The sequence below is a fragment of the Zalophus californianus genome, chromosome 17 (assembly GCF_009762305.2).
Source record: "Zalophus californianus isolate mZalCal1 chromosome 17, mZalCal1.pri.v2, whole genome shotgun sequence".
NCBI lineage: Eukaryota > Metazoa > Chordata > Mammalia > Carnivora > Otariidae > Zalophus > Zalophus californianus.
Genome location: NC_045611.1, coordinates 46,389,923 through 46,398,167, shown reverse-complemented (window position 1 = coordinate 46,398,167; position 8,245 = coordinate 46,389,923).

The following is an 8,245-nucleotide window of genomic DNA, read 5'->3' as shown; positions in this document are numbered from 1 at the left end:
TCTCATGAATAAATAAATAAAATCTTAAAAAAAAAAAAACAATTCTGCCCGTAATGGGAAGTGACTGCCGGATTTCTCCCCCTCTGAATTATGATGTCATCTGTGGGTGGTACCCTGGGACCCTGTGAAGAACCTGTCCCCAACAACCTTCACCCAATGCTTATAGCATCTCTTCTTGGTTCTTGCTGAGGTCACTGGATTTATTCCTACTACTGTATTCTCTTTATGGCAGGTAGTACTGGTTTTCCACCTCCTAGAATGAAATGACATTTCCTGGTGGTTGGTTTTTGTTTTGTTTTTTTTTTAAGATTATTTATTTATTTATTTATTTATTTATTTGAGAGAGAGAAAGAGCACATGAGCAGGAGGGAGGGGCAGCAGGAGAGGAAGAAGCTGACTCCCCACTGAGCAAGGAGCCCGACGTGGGGCTCGATCCCAGGACCCTGGGACCGTGACCTGAGCCGGAGGCAGGCAATCTACTGAGCCACCCAGGTGACCCTGACATTTCCTGTTTAAAAAATGTGTTGAATTTAAAAAAAAAAATCTGAGTTGATTTCAAGAAAACTACCCAGTAGCTAAGTACACGAGTGATGCATGGATATGTTGGCAAAGTATGGGGAAGTAAAATGTAAAAGGTGGACGTTTAGGCTATCGCTGGTTAAAGACTATGGGGTCACACCCACCATCTTGTTCACTCTGGAGCGCTGGGCTTTGTGCTGGACGCCTCCTCTCATGGCCCCACTCCCCTGGTGTCCCAAACTGGCCACAGCACCTCCCCCAAACCTGCTCCTCCTTCTAGTACCCATTAATAGTGGGGCCTCATGATCCCATCCTACATACCTCCCTCTCCCCTTTCATGCCCCCCTGACTTTCCCCATCCCTGGCCCCATCCTGGTCCACCCCAGCCTCCACTGCCTCCTGGCTTCCGGTCCAGGAAATCCTCTCCAATCCCTGCCCACATGGCAGCCGGAAGGAAATTTTATTTATTTTATTTTATTTTATTTTTAAGATTTTAAGTAATCTCTACACCCAACATGGGCTTGAACTCACAACCCTGAGATCAAGAGTCTCATGCTCTTCCGACTGAGCCAGCTGGGCATCCCACGTTTTTCACTTTGATGTAGTCCGATTTAGTTTTTCTTTTGTTGCCTGTTCTTTTGGTGTCATATCCAAGAAATCATTGCCAAATCCTATGTCACGAAGCTTTTCCCCTGTGTTTTCTCTAAGGGTCTTGTAGTATGACTTCTTACAGTTAGGTCTTTGATTCAGTTTAGGTTCACTTTTGTATATGGTGTTGCATAAGGATCCTACTGGACTCTTTTGCATGTGGATATTCATTCGTTTTCCCAGCACCATCTGTTTAAAAGACTGTCCTTTTCCCATTGAATGAGCTGAGCACCCTTGTCAAAACTCATTTGACCTTAGGGGGTGCCTGGGTGGCACAGTCGGTTAAGTGATCGACTCTTGGTTTCCGCCTGGGTGGTGATCTCAGGGTCTTGAGATCAAAGCCCCACTTTGAGCTCCCCACTTAGCATGGAGTCTGCTTGGGATTCTCTTTCCCTCTCCCTCTGCCCCTCCCGCTCATGCTCTCTCTCTCTCTCTCTCTCTCTCTCTCTCAAATAAATAAATAAATAAATCTTTAAAAAAAATCATTTGCCCTTATGCGCCAGGATTTATTTTTAGAATTTGTGTTTTTAACAAGTTGCTGCTGAGAACCATTGATATATATAGTATCAGATTAAAATAAAACAGGAAGAGAGGTTATACTTTTTGAGTAGTCACACAGAGGGTGACACCTGAGCAAAACCTTGCCAGAGGTGAGGGTCACAGGCACTCATCTGGGGAGGATGTTCCAGGCAGAGAAAAGCCAGGCAAAGGCCCTGTGGTGGGTGCATGCCCAGCAGGCACCAGGAACAGTGAGGAGGCAAAAATTCTTGAGATGTCTTTGGTGCAAAAAGGTTGTTTTATAAAAGCACGGGGCCAGGACCCATGGGCAGAAAGAACTGCACTGGGGTCATGAGGAATGGCCCATTATATACTTTCAAGTTGGGAGGGGGTTAGGGATAGCACAGACCTCCAAGGTATTTTGGAAACAAGGTTTCCAGGACCCTGAGAGGGCTAGCTATTGCTAGGAAAAGGTTATTTATTACTGTTTAATAAAAACTCAAGTCATGAGATCCTTCAGATGTATATCGGTGGGTCATATGCTTGGAGGATGACTGCCAACATATATCTTGAGGGGTAGAGATAAAGAAAATTTCCAAAAGAATTTTTATATGTATTTTTATGTGTTAAAGGAGACTAAAAAAAAAAAAAAAAAAAAGAGGGGCACCTGGGTGGCTCAGTCGGTGAAGCGTCTGCCTTCAGTTCAGGTCATGATCTCTGGGTCCTAGGATCAAGTCCCTCTTTGGGCTCCTTGCTCTTTGGGGAGTCTGCTTCTCCTTCTCCTCCCTGCGCATGCCCTCTCTCATTATCTCTCTCTCTCTCTCTCAAATAAATAAATAAAATATTTTAAAAAAAAGAGAGAGAGAGAGAGAGATTAATAGGATCCCGGGGGTTTGGGGATAATGTTAAACTCAGATTGCCTTTTGCCCTTAGCGAAGTATTAACATCAAGGCAGCTGGGCTTCTAGAGGAAGGTCACTCTGCCTGTTTCAAGGACTCGTCGATGGGCTATAAGTAGTAAGGAAATGTAATTTTTTTTCTTTTGCCTTGTTTCCCACATCAATAATGAGCCACCACATAACACCCATTGAGGAGCACTGTGTGTTTTGCCTGTGTATTCTCTGGCTACCCCAACATGATAATAGCTAATGCTTTGTGGCTTGCATGCCTGTTTTTAGGAGGTCACCAGGAGGATGTGACTGCCGGTTGACCCACGAGCTGGACTCAGGCGATGAGAGGCGCCTCACTCCCTCGCCTGACCCTGGAATGTACTTCTGCCCACCGTTCCCACAGTGGGAGCCGTCCCAAGGACATAGCCTTGCTAGAGCAAGGTGTTGTGGAGGCCATCTGGCAGGTATAGAAGACCCAGTTAAGGCCTATATAAACTTTAAGATGCTGGTGGGTGGATGGGGAGAACTACTCATCTTGCGGCGCCCAAGATAACCCTTGTAAGTGCGTTCCCTTGCTTATTAAACCAGGCACCTACCAATCTGGAGTGGTCTGCCTCTTTCTTTGGTCTCTCCTTGTCCTCTGTGTACGGGGCCGTTCACAAACCGACAATTAACGAATCAGCCAGGAGACCGAAGAAATGGGCCTTGGGAAAGGGACATCTGCAGGGAAACTCTCCAGTTGGCCATCGACCTCTATGTGGGGAGGGGTGGCCCCATGCGTTAGATGCTTGTGGACCACTGCACGAGGACGGGGACGCCCCCCAAAATGCTGGCCATTGCACACTGTGGCAGGCAGGGAAGGGGGTGCCCACAGCGGGGCGGGGGTGGTGGTGGCTGGCCTCTAATGTGGGCAGTTTGGCCACCAGAGGCTGAAGCTTGCGCTAGAGTGTGGAAGAAGAGCTGAATTCAGGAAAAGGACATGCGGTTGTCCATTACTCTGCTAGCCTCAGGGCTCACAGCACTGTGGAAGAACAAAATAATAAGTTGCAGACCTTAGCGTGCCGTTTTGCAAAGCTAGGAGGGTGCAAACTGCCCCAGATTAAGAGCCAAGGGTGTGTACAAAGCCTGATCAGGACACTAAGAGGTACATACGGTCCCTGGGAAAGTGATGAGGGTGTCCTGGTGCCTGACAATGAGATGGACCGTGTGCCCCACACTGTCGGAGCCTGAATACAAAGGAAAATTTTAAATAGCGATCATCCTAGACTGCTGATCCAATGGAGAAATATGTCCCAAAACTCCAAGGAGAAAACTCGCATTCTCTATCCCTTGAAGATATAAATCTAATAATGCCTTTGAAAAATAAACACTGCCCAAGATTGCCTGAGACTGAGGGGAGAAGGCGGGGGCAAGAGGCTTTTCAGAATACAGACTGCTGGGGCATGCGACTCTTGATCTTGGGGTTATAGGTTGAGGCCCCACCTTGGGTGTAGAGATTACTCAAAAATAAAATCTTAGGGACCCCTGGGTGGCTCAGTCAGTTAAGTATCTGCCTTTGGCTCAGGTTATGATCCCAGGGTCCTGGGACTGACTCCCGACCTCCGCTCCTTGCTCAGTGGGGAGCCTGCTTCTCCCTCTGCCTCCCCACCCCCATGCACTCTTTCTTTCTCTCTCTCTCTCTCTTGCAAAAATAAATAAAATCTCAAAAAAAAAAAGGTACTGTCATTTTCTTTCATCTGCTAAAAGGACAGTTTTTACTCAGCTCAGGTCATGATCCCAGGGTCCTGGGATTGAGCCCTGCATCAGGCTCCCTGCACGGCGGGAAGCTTGCTTCTCCCTCTTCCACTCCCCCTGTTTGTGTTCCCTCTCTCGCTGTGTCTCTCTCTGTCAAATAAATAAATAAAATCTTTTAAAAAATAAATAAAAGGACAGTTTTCTTGGACCATTGGTCTGTTCTTGATGAGATTATGAAAGCCTTTTTCTTGACTGTAGGTAATCTGCCTAGAAAACAGATTCCATTTTATCAAAATAATCTCCTGTGCTCCCTGGTGTCTTTATCGGGTCTTTGATTACTTAAGAAAACTGATTCTTCTCTATTACAAGAGCTGAGTATTTTTACACCTATGGGACTTACTGTATTTGCCTGTGAAGTCTTTCATTATCCCCCTGGTTAAATGAATAACCAAGTATTCTTTCGCAGTGACCTATGATCCTATTTAATCAAGTGTTTTATTTTTTTAGTTAAAGATTTCATTTATTTATCTGACACAGAGAGAGACACAGCGAGAGAGGGAACACAAGCAGGGGGAGTGGGAAAGGGAGAAGCAGGCCTCCCGCAGAGCAGGGAGCCCGATGCAATGCGGGGCTCGATCCCAGGACCCTGAGATCATGACCTGAGCCGAAGGCAGTCGCTTAACCAACTGAGCCACCCAGGCGCTCCTAATCAAGTGTTTTAAAGCCTTTTGATATTTTTTACAAACTTCCCCCAAATCCTATATAAATTAAGCCTTGTTAACCTCAAACTAACTCTGGGGTTTTCCAGAGAAAATATCAAAAGATGTGTTCTCTCTCCTTATAGAAGAAAGATATTAAACTAAGTTTATTTTATGTTTTAAATTACATGGGAGGGGGACCTGGCTGGCTCCGTCGGTCAAGCATGTGACTCTTGATCTTGGGGTTGTGGTGTAGAGGTTACTTAAAAATACAATCTTTAGGGGCAGCTGGGTGGCTCAGTCGTTAAGCATCTGCCTTAGGCCTAGGTCATGATCCCAGGGTCCTGGGATGGAGCCCCGCGTTTTGCTCCTTGCTCCGCGGGAAGCCTGCCTCTCCCTCTCCCACTCCCCCTGCTTGTGTTCCCTCTCTCGCTGTGTCTCTCTCTGTCAAACAAATAAATAAATCTTTTAAAAAAACAAAATAGGGCGCCTGGGTGGCTCAGTTGGTTAAGCGACTGCCTTTGGCTCAGGTCATGATCCTGGAGTCCCGGGATCGAGTCCCGCATCAGGCTCCCTGCTCAGCAGGGAGTCTGCTTCTCCCTCTGACTCTCCCCCCTCTCATGCTCTCTATCTCTCATTCTCTCTCAAATAAATAAATAAAATCTTTAAAAAAATAATAAAAAATAAAATGAAATGTATGTCACAGAAATAACCAAATTTCCTTGTCAATTGCTTTATAATAACTCTCATCAGATCTTTAACAATGGCTATTTTAAAGTCTTTTATCATTTACAGTTCCATTCTGCTCTGATGCTTTTGCAAAAGTGTTCCTACAAAAATACTTTGTTTTCAAGGACGTTCTTTGGAAAGCCTCTGCCAAGTACAGGGGTTTTGTTGTTGTTGTTGTTGTTGTTTTTAAAGATTCATTCATTCATTCATTCATTCATTCATTCATTTATTTATTTATTTGACAGAGAGAGACACAGCGAGAGAGGGAACACAAGCAGGGGGAGTGGGAGAGGGAGAAGCAGGCTTCCCGCGGAGCAGGGAGCCCCATGTGGGGCTCAGTCCCAGGACCCTGGGATCGTGACCTGAGCTGAAGGCAGACGTCTAACGACTGAGCCACCCAGGCACCCCTGTTGTTGATTGTTTTAAGTAGGTTCCAGGTGGAGCCCAGCACAGGATGTGAGCTCAAAACCCTGAGATCAAGACCTTAGCTGAGATGTTTAACGGACTGAGCCACCCAGGCGCCCTAGCAAGTACAGGTTTCTGATAACTATGATCAATTTGCCTTCATGTGGAAGGGGCAACAATGGACTTTCCAGTGCCTCCCCACAGCTCCCTGCACAGCCCCAAAACATGTCATGGGATGGTAGCCAGAGATCTGTCCCCATTCTCCTCCACATCAGGAAAATGGGCCCATGAAACTGATGATAATGTTAACACGTGAAGACTCGCCTCTGCTGCAGGACTCTGTATAGAGTTTGCTGGAACATCTGCAAGGGAGAGGATGCATGGCAAACCCATAGAAAATTCAAGGCCTGGGCGCCACTGAAACGTTTCTGAGAGTCATTTGGTTACATGAGACGCGCATTGTTGCATAAGCTGTGTAGGGGGAGATGCAAGCCTATCCACCCCGTACGGGGTTTTTGGAGGAATTTATCCCCCCCTCCCCCGCCACCCTGGCACAGTGCCTCTGTCCCTTGTACTACCTGGTAAAGAAAGGGCACATGGGGACTGGGGGTCAGAGCAGCAGGCCACCTTTGAGAAGTCAAAAATGCTGGCAGAGCAGATGAAAGCTTGGGCATCTCCTAAATGGGGCTGCCATTTGCATTAGATGGGTCCATGATTCCAGAAGATGTGGACTGGGCACTCTGGCTAAGACAATGGAAAGAGACGGTACCCTTAGGATTTGGGTCCCAGCTCTGGAAGGGGACAGAAACTTGATACAGCCCCACAGAGCAACAGCTCCTAGCTGTGTACACAGCACTCCTCCGAGTAGAGCCTCTCATGGAGGAATAGGCATATCCCAGTGAAGAACTTCCCTTCCTATTAAGGGGGGAGTTGAGAATATGTCCCACCGACCCACCTCTGCCATAACTCAGACTCCCACTTTGACTAAGAGGCACGCCTGTTTGCCGCAGACAAGCACTCTCTCCACCACCCCATCGTCTCTAGAAGGGCAGGTGCTACCAGGGCCCATAGAGTATGTCAAGCCTCCAAATGCGCCCCCCCCGCCCCGTTCTCACGGTGGCCCCGGTGGCCTGCACAGAGGGAGTGGGGAAATTCCCACTGGTGCCTGGAAACCCGAACAAACAGTAGGAACCTGTGGGCTGAACTTGGAGTGGTTTGGCTGGTGATCACCCATGAACTCCGACTGCTCCCCCTTTGCACGGACCATCGGGCTGTTCTCAAATGATGAACCCTATGGCTTGGACAATAGGGAGCCAAGGGGTAAATGATCATGAATAAGTCATGTGGGGTCAGGATATGTGGAAAGACGTTTTGGTTTACCTGCAAGAGCCTGAGGTGTCCTCACTGTCTTCCCACGCAGTGGCTCATAAGGCACTGACACTCCCAGGCAATCAGGAAGCATTAAGAGTAACCACCATGGTGCCCAGGTGGAAGGCATATCGTCAGGGATGCCAGATGGCCCTTGACATACAGTGACTTGGCTAATTCTGTAAAAGTATGTCCTGTGTGTCCTAAATAATGCCAAAGCAAGTGCCAAAGGAGTCTGGAGCCACCCGCCAGAGTTCCCAACTAGTGAGGGATTGGCAAACGGATTATATTGAGCTCCTTTCCCTGAGTGAGGGTTCTAAATTCCTTGGTGTGGACACGGCATCTGGCCTAACCCAAGCTTTCCCTTATCACCGTGCAAGTCAGGGGGCCACCATCAGGGAGATTAGAGAAGCTGAGTACCACGTACAGATACCCTCATCAAATAAACAGTGATTAGGAGTCACATTTCGACGACCAGGATATGCAAGATAGAGCAAAAGAACAGGACATTGAATGGAGGTCCCATCTCCCTTATAACCCACAAGCAGCAGGGTTAGTGGAAAGGCAAAGTGGAATATTCAAACAGCAGATTAGATTACGAACAGGTAAAACCACCCTTGCTGGGTAGACTAAAGTACCCTCACAGGCTTTAATACATTTTCTTTTTCTTTTTCTTTTTAAGATTTATTTATGTTTATTTGAGAGAGAGCATGAGCAAGGGGAAGGGCAGAGGAAGAGGAAGAGAGAGAATCTCAAG